The 17,617-nt window shown below is 36.1% G+C and overlaps 1 protein-coding gene and 1 non-coding gene across 4 annotated transcripts in view; one reads left to right on the top strand and one right to left on the bottom strand.

The window, feature by feature from the left end:
- Positions 1–17,617, bottom strand: part of RANBP9 (RAN binding protein 9) — a 91,670-nt gene that overhangs the window by 48,597 nt on the left and 25,456 nt on the right. The window lies entirely within an intron of this gene.
- Positions 10,800–10,860, top strand: LOC112134033 (U7 small nuclear RNA). The gene has a single exon (XR_002915617.1). It is a non-coding gene; the product is annotated as a U7 small nuclear RNA (small nuclear RNA).

The following is a 17,617-nucleotide window of genomic DNA, read 5'->3' on the forward strand; positions in this document are numbered from 1 at the left end:
AGAGATTCAACACAAACCCTATCAAAATCCTAACTTGCTTTGCTGCAGAAATTGACAAACTGATCCTGAAATCATACACAAATGCAAGGGCCCAGTAGAGCCAAAATAATCTTGAAAAAGAAGAACAAAGTCAGAAGACTCACACGTTCCAATTTTAAAACTCAATAAAAAGCTACAGTAACCAAGAGAATGTGTTGCTGGCTTAAAAACAGACATAGAGATCAATGCCATAGAATTGAGATTTCAGAAACTAACTCTTATATTTATCATCAATTAATTTTGTTGTTGTCGTTTTGCGACAAGTAAGGTCTCACTTTAACCAGGCTGGAGTGCAGCGGCATGATCACAGCTTACTGCAGCCTTTTTTCTCCCCTGATTAGGTGATCCTCACACCTCAGCCCCCGAGTAGCTGAGACTACAGTTGCATGCCACCATGCCTGGCTAACTTTTTTTCTGCATTTTTTGTACAGACAGGGTTTCTCCATGTTGCCCAGGCTAGTCTCAAACTCCTGGGCTCAAGCAATACTGCCCACCTTGGCCTCCCAAAGTGTTGGGATTACAAGCGTGAGCCACAGCATCTGGTTGAACTGATTTTTGACAAGCAGGAAAAAACAATCCAGTGGGGAAAGAAACGTTTTTTTTTTTTTTTCCCCAACAAATGGTACTGGGAAAACATACACATGCAAATGAATGTAGCTGAGGTCCAGCATGGTGGCTCAAGTCTATAATCCCCGCACTTTGAACGGCCAAGGTGGTGGGTGGATCACTTGAAGTCAGGAGTTCAAGACCAGCCTAGCTGACATAGCAAAAGCCCATCTCTACTAAAAATACAAAAATTAGCCAGGTGCAGTGGCACATGCCTGTAGTCCCAGCTTCTCGGGAGGCTGAGGCATTAGAATTGCTTGAGCCTGGCAGGCGGAGGTTGCAGTGAACTGAGATTGTGCCACTGCACTCTGGCCTGGGTGACAGAGCAAGATTCTGTCTCAAAAATAAAACAATATTTTCAAAAAGAATGCAGCTGGATCCCTATCTCACACCATATATAAAAATTAACACAAAATGGATTAGAGAGCTAACTGAAGAGCTAAAACTATGAAACTCTTAGATGAAAACACTGACGTAAGTCTTTGTGATAGTGGCTTAAGACAATGGTCTCTTAGATATGACATCAGAAGCAGAAGAAACATAAGAAAAAATAGACAAACTAGGCCAGGTGCGGTGGCTCACGCCTGTAATCCCAGCACTTTGGGAGGCTGAGGCAGGCAGATCACGAGGTCAGGAGATCGAGACCATCCTGGCTAACACGGTGAAACCCCGTCTCTACTAAAAATACAAAAACAGAATTAGCCGGGCGTGGTGGCGGGCGCCTGTAGTCCCAGCTACTTGGGAGGCTGAGGCAGGAGAATGGTGTGAACCCGGCAGGCGGAGCTTGCAGTTAGCCAAGATCACACCACTGCACTCCAGCCTGGGAGACAGAGCAAGATTCCATCTCAAAAAAAAAAGAAAAAAGAAAGAAAAAATAGACTAACTAGACTTCATAAAATTTAAAATTTTTGTGATTTAAAGGATACTGTCAAGGAAACTAAAAGACAATGCACAAAATGGCAGAAAATATATGCAAATCATATATCTGATAGGGTACCTTTTTCCAGTATATATAAAGAACTCTTACAGCTCAATAAAAGGAAAACCCTACTAAAACGATGGGCAAAGGATCTGAATAGACATTTCTTCGAAGATGTATAAATGTCCAATAAGCAAGTAAAACTATGTTAATCATTAGTAATTAGAGATGCAAATCAAAAGACACAATGAGCTCCATTTTACATACACTAGGATGGCTAGAATCAAGAAGATATGTGTTGACAAGAATGTGGAGAAACTGCAACTATCATAGCTGGTAGTAAGTAAAATGGTATAGCCACTTTGGAAAACAGTCTGGCAGCTCCTCAAAAAGTTAATCATAGGGTATCTATGACCCAGAAATTACACTCCCATTTTCTGCAATAAAAATGAAAACACATAGCCATACTATAATGTTACACAATTGTTCATAACAGCAATATTCATAACAGTCAAAAAGTGTTTCCACTAATGGATAAACAAAATGTGATATATTAATACAATGGAATATTAATTTTGCAACAAAAAGGAATGGAGTATTGATATATGATACAGCATAGATCAACCTTTAAAACATTATGTTAAGATAAAGAAGTCAGAAACAAGAGGTCACATTTTGTATTATTCCATTTATATGAAACATCCAGAATAAGTAAATCCATAAAAACAAAATAGTTAGTTGCTTCCTGGAACTGGGAGGAGTGAGTGTTTTGGGGTTCCTTTTTCAGGTGACAAAAATGTTTAAAAATTAAATAGTAAGGGTTGCATAACTCCGTGAATATAGTAAAAATTACCAAATTGTGCATTTTTAAAGGGTTAATATGTACATGAATTATACATCTCAATACAACTCTCATTAAAAAAATAAAGACAACATCTTTGTTCTGCTCTATTACGTAAACAGCTTGGAAGTCATCACTCCCATCCTCACAAGAAAAAAGCAGAACAACTGAAAATCAACTACTCTTAGATGCACTGGAAAACTGAGTTCACAGGTCACAACACGTCCGGAAAAACTGAAGAAACATGTGAATATAGACATATGGAGCTATATTTACTCTGGAGCCAATAACTGGAAGGAACACTTTAAAAGTAATTAGCAAACTGCTGGAGACTGAGAGTGAACTAACCTGAGCTTTAACTCGTGAGGGCTCAGTCTTAAGGGAGAATATAGGTGAGAAAAGGAGCTCCACCTGGTTTTTATTAGAGTAAAATCCCCTCCATTTTGAGTAGGGAAAAGGGAAAAGTAACCATTTTGAAATCTGACCTAGAGGAAGAGCAATAATTCCAGCCCCCTCTAACCTGCCTGAGAGGAGGGGGAAAAAAGGCTTAAGAAATTCTTTTGAAGGTCCGTTCAGGAACTCTGGTCCACTAAAAAACCCAACAGATTTCATCATATGATTATAGAACACTTCTCCTCTCTACTAAACAGGGCTCCAATATAACAGATTACAACTGAGAAAATTACAAGAAATATACTTTAATTAATAAAAGTTTCTAAGGAAACTCAAAACAAGACAGAAACCAGGAAAGTAGAGGAAAATGAAATGTCTTATACCTACAAACAATATAAATACCTAGTGAACATTAAACACAGCCTAACTCCTAGCCAGATAAACCTAAAATCTCACATTAAACACCTGTTTACCTGAGTTTCTACTACTCAATAAGCCATGTCCAGATATCAACAAAAAATTGCAAGGCATGTAACAGGCAAGGAAAAGATCTGAAGAGACAAAGCAAGCATCGAAACCAAACTCAGATAAGGTAGATTTTGAATGATCAAACTGGACATTTTAAATAACTCATTAAAATGCTAAGGTCTATAAGAAAGAATCAAAACAAAATGCTAGAAATAAAAAACATTAACACAAATAAAGAATGCCTTTGACGAGCAATCAGCAGACAAAAAAAAAAACAACAATCAGTGAGCTTGAAAAAATGGAACATGGTATTTGAGAATGTAGGACAACTATAAAAGGTGAAAAATATTCATAATAGTAATGCTAGAAGGAGAAGAAACAAAGAAAATGAAGTATTTGAAGTAATGATGGTTGATAATTTTCCAAAATTAACGACAGATCCCCCAAACCCCAAATCCAGAAAGCTCAGAGAACACTAAACAGGATAAACATCAAAACATCAACACCTCATCTTCAAACCTAGGTCAAAGACAAAGAGTAAGTCTTGAAAGAAATCAGGGGGAAAAAACAAAACAAAACACTCACCTTATATGAAAGAAGAATAAGAATTATATCAGATTTCTCTTCAGAAATCATGTAAGCAAGAAGAGAGTGGAGTGAAATATTTAACTGTTGGGAAAAAAACCCACCAAGCTAGGATTCAGCATCCAGAGAAATTATCCCTCAGAAGTGAAAGAAAAATAAAGACTTTCTCAGACAAAAATAGAGGGAACTTGTGGCCAACAAACTTGCCTTGCAAGAAATGTTTTACAAGCTCTTCAGGGAAAAGGAAAATGATATAGGTGAGAAAATAGAATCCTTATGAAGAAAGGGAGAGTCCAAGAAGGAATAAATGAAGATACACTCTTTTATTTTTCTTAATCTTAATTGATCACATAGATAAGTATTCAAAATAGTAACAATATCTTGGGTAACTGCTGTTTATGGATAAGTGAAATGAATAACAGCAATGCTATAACGGACAGGAGGGAGGAGTTGGTTATATTCTAAGTTACCTGCACTATGTGTGAAGCAGTGTTAAGTGGTATTTAAAAATGAACTTAGATGAGCTCTAAGGGAAACTATTAAAAAATCTTTTTAAAGAAGTTCAATTGGTATTTTAAATAGAAAAGAAAAATGGAATAATATACAATGCTCAATTAAAATCAGACAATGAGCTAGGCAAGTAGCTCATGCCTGTAATCCCTTCGGAAGGCCGAGGCAGGAGGATCACTTGAGCCCAGGAGTTCGAGACCAGCCTGGCCTACATGGCAAAATCCCATTTCTATAAAGAATACAAAAAATTAGCCAGGTGTGGTGGTGTGCCCTTGTAGTTCTAGCCACTTGGGAACCTGAAGTGGGAGCATCACTTGAGTCCAGGAAGTCAAGGCTGCAGTGAGCCGAGATCACGCCACTGCACTCCAGCCTGGGTGACAGAGGGAGACCTTGTCTCCAAAAAACAAAGTACATTTTAAAATAAGCAACAAGGAACAAGTATAATGAGTAAGAAACAAATATGGCAGACACTAAAATCCAACTTTAACAATACTTTCAATGTGAATCGTCTAAATATACCAATTAAGACAGAACTGACAAGAGTGAACAAAAAGACCCAAATATATGTTGTCTACAAGAAACTCACTCTAAATATAAAGACACAGATAGGTTAAAGGGATGGAGAAATACATACAATGCCAACACTGATAAAAGGCAGCTGGACTAGTTATATTAATTTCTAACAAAGCAGAATTCAGAACAAGGAAAATTATCAGAGAAAAACAGGAATAGTACATAATGATCAAGGATCAATTATCAAACAAGATATAACAATCCTTAATTGTTGAGGGTCGTGATCAACTCAGTATACTACTGGAGGCTATATGTGTAAACAGCAAACTGTTTCTCATAAAAGCAGAATGTTGGCAAACTGACAAACTGTGTCTGCTGCCCAGAAGGAATGCTGAAGGCAGCCACCACCCAGGCACAAGTGTTTCTTATGATTAGGCATAACTGAAGCCTGTTAGCAATAATGTGAACCTGTGATCAATCAAGCAGCTGACCAATCATTACCTCCTCCTCCCTGCTCTTTCTACCCAATAAATACTAAGGGCTGTAGAGTCTCAGGCAGCTGCCTTTGCTCACTAAAAGCAGGGAGTCCTTTTCTTCTTCTCTTCTCTCTTCTCCTTCCCCATGTTACCCTTACTTTAAAATAGTTACCTTTGTCCTAAGTTTTCATTTCTATGTCTGTCCCCCTTGATTCAGTCTCATAATGATGGTCTCAAGTAGTAACACTAGTAACTGTCTCAGTGACAGTCTCAAGTAGTAACTTGAGTGTGGCAGTCAGCCACACTTAATGTGTCTGAGCCTAACAACAAAGTGTCAAAAGATGTGAGACAAAAACTGATAGAGCTACGAGAAGCAGCAGTTAACTCCACAGCTATAACTGAAAACATCAACACCCCTATATCAATAATTGGCAGACACAGCAGGCAGAAAACCAGTAAACATATAGTCAAACTAAAAAGTATCATCCATCAACTGGATTTCATTGACATTTATAATATACTTTATCCAATAACCACAGAATACATATTCTTCTTAAGTTCACAAAAACATTCACCAAAACAGAACACATTCTGGGACATAAGAAAGACACACCTTAACTAAAGTCATACAAACTATGCTCTCAGACTTTAATGGAATTAAACTAGAAATCAATAAAAGAAAGATAGCTGGAAAATCCCCAAATATCTGGAGATTAAACAACACATTCTAAAATAACACATCAGTCAAAGAAGTCTAAAGAGAAATTTAAAAATATTTTGAACTAAATGAAAACAACTTATCAAAATTTGTGGGATGCAGTGAAAGCAGTGCCTACAGAGAAATTTATAACACTCAATGTAATGGTGATCTAAAATCAATAATTTAACTTTCCGCCTTAGGAAACTGGAGCAATAAATACAAACCTAGAGAAAGAAGAAGAAATGAGAAATAGAGATAGCAATAAAAGTTAAAAAAATAAAATAAAAATCAACAAAATTAAAGGCCAGTTCTCTGAAAAGATCAGTAAAATTGATAAACCTCTAGCCAGGATAACCAACAAAAAAAACCCACAAATTATTAATACCAAAATCAAAGACATAAGAAACTATTATTATCAATAATAATATCAATACTGATCTCAGACATTAAAAAAGTATTAAAGAAACATTTATAACTAACTTTATGCCCACAAATTTGATTATTTAGATGAAATGGATTTCAAGGCAATTCCTTGAAAGATATAATTTATCAAAACTCACACAAGGAGAAAATGAAAATCTGAATACACCTCTATAGATTAAAAAATTAAATCAATAATTAATAACCTTTACAGAAATGAGAAAGAAGAGGAAGAACTCTGGTAACTAGATCGAATTGTAGTGTCAAACTCCATCCATTGAAAGAGCCTAGAAGCAATGATACCCAATAGTAGAAAGCACACCCATAATAAATCTATTAAATAAAATTCAAGAATATTTGTTGCATAATGTTTGTCCTCAGAATATATCCAATAAGGGTGTACGATATATTGTGTTCAAAAGTTATCTGCATTCATTCTTTTTTTTTATTGTGGTTATTGTTTGTAAAAGCTAAATAAAAACATATACTCAGAAAAAAATAATAGTAACAATTAATAACCTTCCAAAAAAAAAAAAAAACAAACACTGGGCCCAGATGGCTTCAGGGTAATTCCAACCAAACATGTAAGGAAGAAACAACACAACTGTCTCCAATCTTTTCCAGAAAATACATTCAGAGGGTACACTTTCTAAGTCATTCTGAGTCTAACATTACCCTAATGCCAAAACCAAATAAAGACATTACAAGAAGGGAAAACTACAGACAAATATCTCTTATGAACACAGATGCAAATATCCTCAATAAAGTATTAGCAAATCAAATCCAACAAGGTATAAAAGAACTATACCTCCTTGAAGTCTGGATATTAAAATAAATAAATTAAATTAAAATTTTAAAAAAAGAACTATACACCAAGACTAAGTGGGATTTATCCCAGGTATGCAAGGCTGGCTCAACATTAAAAAAAAAACAATGTAATCAATCACCTCAAGAAGCTAAAGAAGAAAAATCACATGATCAGACCAATAGATGCAGAAAATGCATCTGACAAAATCCAACACCATTCTTGATAAAAACTCTCAGTAAACTAGGAATAGATGAGGAGCTTCCTCAACTTAATAAAGAACATCTACAAAAAACCTACAATTAGTATCATACTTAATGGCTAGAAACTAGACACTTTCTCTTTAAGACCAGGAAAAAGGCAGAGATGTTTCCTTTTACGGCTCTTATTCAACATCATAGGGGAAGTCCTAGCTAATGCAATGAGACAAGAAAAGGAAATAAAAGGTATATAGATTGAGAAAGAAAAAATAAACCTACTTCTGTAGCTGAAAAGATTGTTTATGCAGACAGTATCAAAGAATTGACAGAAAAAACCTCTTGGAAAAAATAAGCAATCATAGCAAGGTGGCAGGATACAAGGTTAATATGCAGAACTCAATTTCCTACGCACCAGCAGTGAACTGGAATTTTAAACACACAATACCACTTATACTAGCACCAACAAAAAGGAAATACTTAGGCATAAACCTAACAAAATATTAACAAAATTGATATCATGAGAACTATAAAACTGCTGAAATAATCAAAGAAAAGCTAAATAAATAGAAAAATAGCCTATGTTCATGGACAGGAAGACTCAAATTTTATAATTTCGAATTCTGAATAGTTTACTCATGTATAAGTTACTGACACAGTAAGAGGGATCTTTTTTTTAATCTTACAAGACCTAAAAATTACTTAATACCTTTGAAATAAAATGTTTTATTTCTGCCAAATGGCATTATGAATATAATAAGACTTAAGAGCACCAAAAGTTAGTTACTACAGCAAGATACACTAGTATACGTATATCTATTTATATTAAGAAACTCAGGGCACTTGTCTATAACTCACAAGTTACCAATCTTAAACATTTAAGCTTATGAACATATTCCCATTTTTTTCTCATGTGAAAGAACAAACTTTAACATCTTTCAACCATCATAAGTGAAATAATATTAAAAGTGATATATACCAACTGGTGATTCACATAGTAGTGCTATAAAATCAAACCAAAAACATTCCATCAACAACTGCAGGCCAGGTGTGGTGGCTCAAGCCTATAATCCCAGCACTTTAGGAGGCTGAGGTGGGTGGATCACTTGAGCCCAGTAGTTCGAAACTAGCCTGGGCAACAAGGCAAAACCCCGTCTCTACATAAAATATAAAAAATTAGCCAGGCATAGTGGTATGTGCCCGTAGTGCCAGCTACTCAAGAAGCTGAGGTGGGAGGATCACCTAAGTCCAGGAGTTCAAGGCTGCAGTGAACAGTGATCACGTCACTGTACTCCAGCCTGGGCAACAGAGTGAGACCTTATCTCAGAAAACAAGCAACAATTACAGATGCTCCTGTGAAAATATTTCTATCAGGTTACATACTTGAGACGTATTTCAGGGTTTAAAAAAGGCAATCACTATCTAAAAGAAATGAGAACTTATAAAAAATAATGAAGAACCAAAAGGAAAGCAATTGTTGAGAAAGCTATGGTTCTCAAAGATTATTAACACAGAAATTATTTGACAAGGTAAACAGAACTTCAGCTGGCCACTGTATTTAAAACATGTTTCTTATTTACTATATTTTATTATGTTTTGGCTTCTTAAAAAGCTTGCAGGCCAGGGCTAGTGCTTTCTTAGAGATAAGAGGGCTCACCGGAGCATGTCTTCCATATACAAACCAACCAATCCTGAGTCTACAGCCAAATCCACCTCCTTATCTAACGCTCACATACGAAGCCAGTATTTCCTGCCCTAAATCATTCCAGAGTCAGGTACCAGGCAACTAGAGACCACCTCTACAGCTCAAAGCCTGCAGGAATCATCCAAACTCATCAATCCTCAACTGTTTACTCTGCCCTCCCTTGCCTTTCCCAAGAAATCCCAATACTCTGGCCTGGACTTTTCCGTGGTTCCTGTCTTCTGCATCCTGACTAAAACCTGTTGCTTCCCCTGGGTGGCATGCAGTGACCCTCCCTGAGACCCGTGAGTATAATAAAATGCTTCCTTCTAAGCCTTATTCTCATATCCCCCTGCAGCTGCCCAGACTTTACCACACTGTATCCAACACCTACATTCTTAGAATAGCCACTATTAATATACAAAATAAATTTAAGTATATGCATGCTCAAAATATTGCAAAGTGAAATATTAATCACCAGATGATTATCTGCATGCACCAATGGAACTGAGGTAAGAAACTTAAAACTAAAGTAACAGAAAACAGAAATCCTTTTTCAATATTACAATTCAAACCTAGAACATTCTGCTTTATCATCTGTGATTAAAAAAAAAATTTGTTTCAATTCTAATTCTATGTTGACAGTAAAGCAGCTACTTATCTCTCTCTCTACACTGCACCTTCTCTACCACATTCTTCCCAAAGCATAAAGAATCATGGAAAACAGAAATTATTTCTTGCCTTCGGAAAGTTCACAATAATATACATCAAGCTGCATCTTTCTTCAGCTGCATCTTTCCCCCATTACCTCTCGAAGAGCTATATAAATATACAATACTTTATATTAAGGCCTGGCTATATTTACTAAGATGGCCTTCAAAGTACCTATTCATTTATCCTGCCTTTTAATAATTAAGACAATAAGGCTCTAAAAACAAGAAAAGCCTATTAGTTTGAGAGTTCCTCTGACAATTCTTTGTCAAATAATTCCATCTGTAGTTAACTACTACAACAACAACAAAACACAAAATAACTTGGTTTCCTGACTTGTTAAACTGTTATGGTGTTAAATGTTAAGGAAAATAATCTATCATATGCATAAAACAACATATTCTACTTTTCACCCAATAGACACGAAATTGTTTATGTTTCTAATAAACTAACATTTTTGGTTAATAAAATTATTTATATTTTAATCCATATTTAAAATCTTGTTTTTCAACATATCCCTATAAGATTAATAAACAATAAAAAGTAGCAACTTTAAATCACACAAATAAGTTCAGAAGAAACTGATTTACATTTCAATTCTATAAACATTACAGGTTCTACTTGTACCAAATGAGATGTACCTATAAAACCATGGAGACTGAGATGTGTTTTACTGTTTTGTTTTTCAACAATATTTCTCTTCACAAGTGCTGTAACTTAAAATTTACACTGGAGGTTCAAGACTTTTTCATAGGAAGTCTCCAATTTTTAATATAAATGGTCAAAAAATAGTGTTCTTATTTACATAAGAATTACAAGAAAAAAAGGAAAATTATTTCAGAAATAAAGACAAGCTAAATGGAACACAAAATAACAGACCCCACAAGAAAAGAGGAAAGAGAATGGAGGAAATTTTCAAAATAACGAAGTTAGTCAAGTGTTACAGCTCCTTTAGAATTTCTCTGGCAGGCTTTCCAGTTTTTACCAAAAACCCTTCAAAAAAATAAAATAATAAAAGAAGTTAGTCAAAGAAGATCCCATATACATTCATAATTAGAGTCCCTAAAAAACAAACCCATGTAATGGAACATAACAAATAGTGAAAACCATCATATGAAAAAACTTTTCTGAAATAAAACACTTGAACCTACTTCTTAAGACCATACCAAGATCAACACCAAGACATAGTCAAGTAATGGTTCTTTAAAGAAAAAGAAAAATCTTTCAGGTAACCAGGCAAATGACCAAATTTCTTGTAAGAAAAAAACATCTGAAGACTTTGAAAATGTCCATGGAGCTCATAAAAAAACGTGGCTGGGTACAGTGGCTCATGTGTGTAATCCCAGCACTTTGGGAAGCTGAGGTGGGAAGATCATCACTTGAGCCCAGGAGTTCAAGACCAGCCTGAGCAACACAATGGGACCCTGTCCCAACAAAAATAAAAAAAATAAATAAATAAAGTTAGCCGAGCATAGTGGTGCGCACCTGTAGTCCCAGCTACTCAGGAGGCTGAGGCAGGAGGATCGCTTGGCCCCAGGAGGTTGAGGCTGCAGTGAGCCACGATTGTGCCACAGCCCTCCAACCTGGGCAACTAAGTGAGAGTCTGTCTCAGAAAAAAAAGCAGAAAAGAAAGAAAGAAAACATGAGCCAGGGATTTTACATCCAATCAAAGCTTCAAATATAATGAGTACAATGGTCACAAGCAAATAGTTTGAACCGAAAGGACTTAAAAGAATATTGTTCCCATGAGCTCACTTGTAGAATGTGAGTTTCAGATAACCAAAAAATCCTCAAAGTATCCTTGGGATAAGGTCTGATGATGAGTATTGAATATAATTTAAAATTAACACTAAGTGATCAGAATAAAGATAACAGTGTAGTGTATGCAAATGTTATATGCTCATAAAATACAGATATAAAACAATTAACAAAAAAGAGAGTTTACAGAAAAAGCAATGACCTACTGATACACTCAACTACCTGGATGAGTATCACATGCATCATGCTAAGTGATAACAAAATAGCCATTCTCAAAAGGTTACATTTATATAACATTCTGGCTTCAAAAGGCAAAACTATAGGGACAGAAGACAGATCAGTGGTTGTGAGGAGTTAGGGGTGGGAGGAGGGTTTGAGATAAAGGGGCAACAAGAGAGAGTTTGGGATGGTTGTTATGTAATTCTATTTGTCAAAACTCACAACTATACACTGAAAAAAATGTATTTCACTGCACATTAATCAACAATACATTTTAAGTGCAAAAAAACCCACAGACACTAGGGAAACGGAAGAAAAGGTGCTGAAGAGGTTACTAGCTAATTTCATTATTGCTCACAATACAAGAGTACCTTAAAAGAAGGGGACTATAAGTATTAGTATAAATGTACCTCTCTCAATGTAAAAACATACCAAACCTCTCAAAAAAAAAAAAAAAAAAGAGCAAACAAAATAGATAAAATAAAAAAATTCAAAAGCAACAAAAATGTTTCAAGTTTCCTTTCACTCCCATCCCCATTTAACCACTTCCTCTACCTACAGCCAACTAGTGTCATCAGCTATTTGTGATACCTCTTCAAACTTTTCGATGGCATATTTACTCCCATTTTTTTTTATTTTTTATTATATTTTATTTTATTATTTATTTTATTATTATTATACTTTAAGTTTTAGGGTACATGTGCACAATGTGCAGGTTAGTTACATATGTATACATGTGCAATGCTGGTGTGCTGCACTCATTAACTCGTCATTTAGCATTAGGTATATCTCCTAATGCTATCCCTCCCCCTTCCCCCCACCCCACAACAGTCCCCAGAGTGTGATGTTCCCCTTCCTGTGTCCATGTGTTTTCATTGTTCAATTCCCACCTATGAGTGAGAACATGCAGTGTTTGGTTTTTTGTCCTTACGATAGTTTACTGAGAATGATGATTTCCAATTTCATCCATGTCCCTACAAAGGACATGAACTCATCCTTTTTTATGGCTGCACAGTATTCCATGGTGTATATGTGCCACATTTTCTTAATCCAGTCTATCATTGTTGGACATTTGGGTTGGTTCCAAGTCTTTGCTATTGTGAATAGTGCCACAATAAACATATGTGTGCATGTGTCTTTATAGCAGCATGATTTATAGTCCTTTGGGTATATACCCAGTAATGGGATGGCTGGGTCAAATAGTATTTCTAGTTCTAGATCCCTGAGGAATCGCCACACTGACTTCCACAATGGTTGAACTAGTTTACAGTCCCACCAACAGTGTAAAAGTGTTCCTATTTCTCCACATCCTCTCCAGCACCTGTTGTTTCCTGACTTTTTAATGATTGCCATTCTAACTGGTGTGAGATGGTATCTCATTGTGGTTTTGACTTGCATTTCTCTGATGGCCAGTGATGGTGAGCATTTTTTCATGTGTTTTTTGGCTGCATAAATGTCTTCTTTTGAGAAGTGTCTGTTCATGTCCTTCACCCACTTTTTGATGGGGTTGTTTGTCTTTTTTCTTGTAAATTTGTTTGAGTTCATTGTAGATTCTGGCCATTTTCAAAAGGAAATAATAAAAGAATAAACCAAGAACTAATGAAAATGGTTACCTGAGGGGGGAAGAAAAAAAGGATGACATGAACCTTCTGTGAAGTGCCTTCTTTCCTTTTTTTTTTGAGAGAGAGTCATGCTGTCACCCAGGCCAGAGTGCACTGGAGCAATCTTGGCTCACTGCAACCTCCACCTCCCGGGCTCAAGCGATTCTCCTGCCTCAGCCTCCTGAGTAGTAGCTGGGATTACAGGCATGTGCCACCACACCTGGTTAATTTTTGTATTTTTAGTAGAGATGGGGTTTCGCCACATTGGGCAGGCTGGTCTCGAACTCCTGACCTCAGGTGATCCTCACACCTCAGCCTCCCAAAGTGCTGGGATTACAGGCGTGAGCCACCGCGCCTGGGCCAAGTGCCTTCTTCAACAGTCTTACTTTGAAACAATGTAAGTGTTTTACTTAATTAAAACAAAAATTTAAAAATCAGTCCCTAAGAATGGAAGATAATTTTAAATAAGTGAAACTAGTATATATCAAGTTGGTGGCAGAAATACAGAAAAAAGAATTACTTCAAGTGACTTTAAAACACAGTATTTTGAATATCCATCCCTAATGGGATATATTCTAAAGACTGAAGCAAAATTTAAAAAAAAAAAAAGACTGCAAAAAAACATACAGTATTCAATGTTCTTAATACGGATTTTTTTTTTTTTTTTAATTGATGAAGTTTCGCTCTTGTTGCTCAGTCTGCAGTGCAATGGCACGATCTTGGCTCAATGCAACCTCCGCCTCCTGGGTTCAAGCGATTCTCCAGCCTCAGCCTCCCGAGTCACTGGGATTTCAGGTGCCCACCACCAGGCCCAGCTAATTTTTGTTACTAGTAGAGACAGGGTTTCGCCATGTTGGCCAGGCTGGTCTCAAAACTCCTGACCTCAGGTGACCCACCCACCTCTGCCTCCCAAATTACTGGTATTTTAATTTGGAAATGTAACAAGATATTCTAGGCTAAAGCAAATAAATATGTTAATATCACTAGAATCAAAGATTCTCAGAATAAGAAAAAAGAAGTATAAAATGAGAGACTTTAAAACTGATTTGGAAACTCTGCAACTCACGAACTCACTTTGAAATGCATTTTAAATAGATGGGGTGTGGACGAACGGACCTGTAATAAAGTAAATATAGCAAAATCTTAATTCTAAAATCTAGGTGGTGTGTACAAGGGTATTCACTGTATTAACTCTGTCTTCTGTATGTCTGTAAATGTTGGGGAGGAAAACTTGCTAGATTCTGTACTATACAAATCATAAAGAATCACTGGGATGAATCTCAACTCTTAACCAATCTGTTTTTCCATCTGACAACAATTACTTCTCAGCAACCATTTTAAAACATTTCAACCACTCCTCCAAAAAACTATCCAGACTACCAAATCATCCACAAAGCCAAAAGGTCTAGGACCAACAGATCATTTCTCCTTATCTTGGAATGTTAATCAACCTAAGTGATTCTAGCAATAGGCAAAGATCAATAACTCAATATATCTGAGATAAACATAAACAGAATGGTTATAAACTGTTTTCCTGGTTCTGAAAAACTGAAATATGATTTCAAGTAATATATTCATCAGGACAAAACTATACAATCTTAAAGTTATATGACATGGGTGCCTTTAAGACATTAAAATGAAATTTTCTCCCTGAATTTTCAATTAAATTTATATTAAAGTATAAGAACTGGTACCCATGAGAATAATATCTTTTTAATCTCTCATGTGACTCAAATACATCTTAAACCAATTTTTCTTTCTCAGACTAATGTTGAAAGCAGTTTTAATAGAGAAAAAAAGCTGGAGAGAATATACTCCAAAATGTCAACTGCCATTAATCCGGGTGGTAGGACTGTATATGCTTTTAAAAATATGTTATGTTTTTTTCTATTTCACAGGAGTTATTTGATTTTCCCTTTTGCATTAAGAATGCATTACCTTGTAATTGGAAAAAAAATTTCTTGAAAAAAAACAACAAAAAAACTACCTATACTTGTTAAGTATAAAATAACTGACAGAGTAAGAGGTAAGGGTGATTTGGGATTTAAACTGCACTAAAGATAACCACCTCAAGAATAATCTGAGAAACATGATGGTTATATATCTCTAGGTCACTTTTCCCATATTTCATACCTTCTTAAATAACCAATTTTTCTCTCCACCAAAAATATGGCTCCTACCATTCTTGATGGTTTCAAAATGTAGGTAAAGAACATATCCAAAATCCAAGACTCACATTCTGTTCATTCCATAAATACTGACTATCTATACTCTGTACTATGCACAGCAAGTGCTAGGGGATTACAAAAGAAAAGATGTTATTATCCCTACCCACCTCTACTCAGTTAACATATTTATGCAGCACCTATTTTGTGTCTGGCATTGTTCTGCACACCATGGATATAGCAGTAAACAAAACAGACCAAAAAAGCCTCTCTGATAAAGACTTCCTTCTCTTGTCTTCCATGGTTATGCCCTAAACTTAGCCAAATGCAGCAAATCCACCTCAGAAATCCCTCTGCATCTCCTTAAAACTCACTAAAAACAGCAATATATAAATCTCTCATTTTGTCTGAGTATATCAGCTCCATACTGATTTCATTTTTTCCCTACCCAGCCTGAACTAAAATGGTCCATTTAGATATTCCCTCACCAGTAACCTCAATTACTACAGTTGTTCTTCCAACTTACCTAACCTATAGTTTCCCATTTTGCATCAATCATACAATTCAACTTTCCTCTCTAACCAGCTGGGTATAGAGTAAAAAATTATAAGTATGTAAACCGCTGTCACAAATTCGTGGTTTTAAATCTCATAGTTCCTCAATACCTTCACTTCTCTGATCAATGAACATTTACTAAATATCTATGTGTAGGACGACACAGATAAAGCTGTGGCAAAGACAAAAGTCTATGCCCTCCCTAAAGGAATACTCTAATAGGCAGGACAGATCTTAAATAAATAATTATGAAGGTGATTAAATGCTATGAAGGGGAAGTACAAGATGCTGTGAAAGTTAACAGAGCCTAATCTTGTTTGGAGGTGAAAAGGCTGTCAAGACAGGCTTCCAGAAGTAGTGATAAGTGCCAATAAATAAATTCCACACAGCATCCCACCTTCCTAATTTATACTTAAATCCCCATATCCCACTTGCTGGGCAAAGAAACTTGCCTCATTCACCTCCTCAGCCTTCTCCTGGACTCACTAGTGATTCCTTCTCCTCAGCATATACATACAACAAGGTCTGTCCCACCCAAACATAAATTGCAATAATTTTTCTGGAGAGTAATTTGGCCATGTGTATCATAAGCCATAAAAATATGCATACCCCTTCTTGTGAGCCATAATTCCACTTCAAGAAATCTTTCCTAAGGAAATAAAGACAAATTTCATGCAAAAAAGAGTATTTAGAATAGTGAAAGAATTAAAACAATCTAAATAACTGGCAACAGGAGAACAGCTATGCATGTGCCTTAATAAACTTATAACAGACTATGCCACAGCCAAAAATAAAAAGATATTCAGAGCTTTTAATCTCATAGAAGAATGCTTATAATTATGTAAGAAATACACTATTAACTGTTACATAGAAATAAATCAATAATAATCCTCTACAAAAAAATTTAAAAATAAGCCAGGCATGGTGACACATCTCTGTAGTCCTAGCTACTTGGGTGGCTGAGGCAGGAGGATCACTTGAACCCAACAGTTTGAGGTTACAGTGAGCTATGAATGTGCCACTGCACTACAGCCTAGGCAACACAGAAATACCGTCTCCCCAAAAATACTAAATAAATCAATGATAAACACAGGATGTAAAAACCTGTATAAAGAGGATACCAGGCCGGGTGTGGTGGCTCACACCTGTAATCCCAACACTTTGGGAGGCCTAGGTGGGAGGATCACGAGGTCAAGAGATCGAGACCATCCTGGCCAACATAGTGAAACCCTGTCTCTACTGAAAATACAAAAAGTAGCTGGGCGTGGTGGCATGCGCCTGTAGTCCCAGCTACTGGGAGGGGGGCTGAGGTGGGAGAATTGTTTGAACCTGGGAAGCAGAGAATGCAGTGAGCCGAAATTGCACCACTGCACTCCAGCCTGGCAACAGAGCCAGACTCTGTCTCAAATAAAAAGAGTATAACTAAGCTTAAAATGTAAGTGTATATGTAACATC

The sequence above is a fragment of the Pongo abelii genome, chromosome 5 (genome assembly GCF_028885655.2).
Source record: "Pongo abelii isolate AG06213 chromosome 5, NHGRI_mPonAbe1-v2.0_pri, whole genome shotgun sequence".
NCBI lineage: Eukaryota > Metazoa > Chordata > Mammalia > Primates > Hominidae > Pongo > Pongo abelii.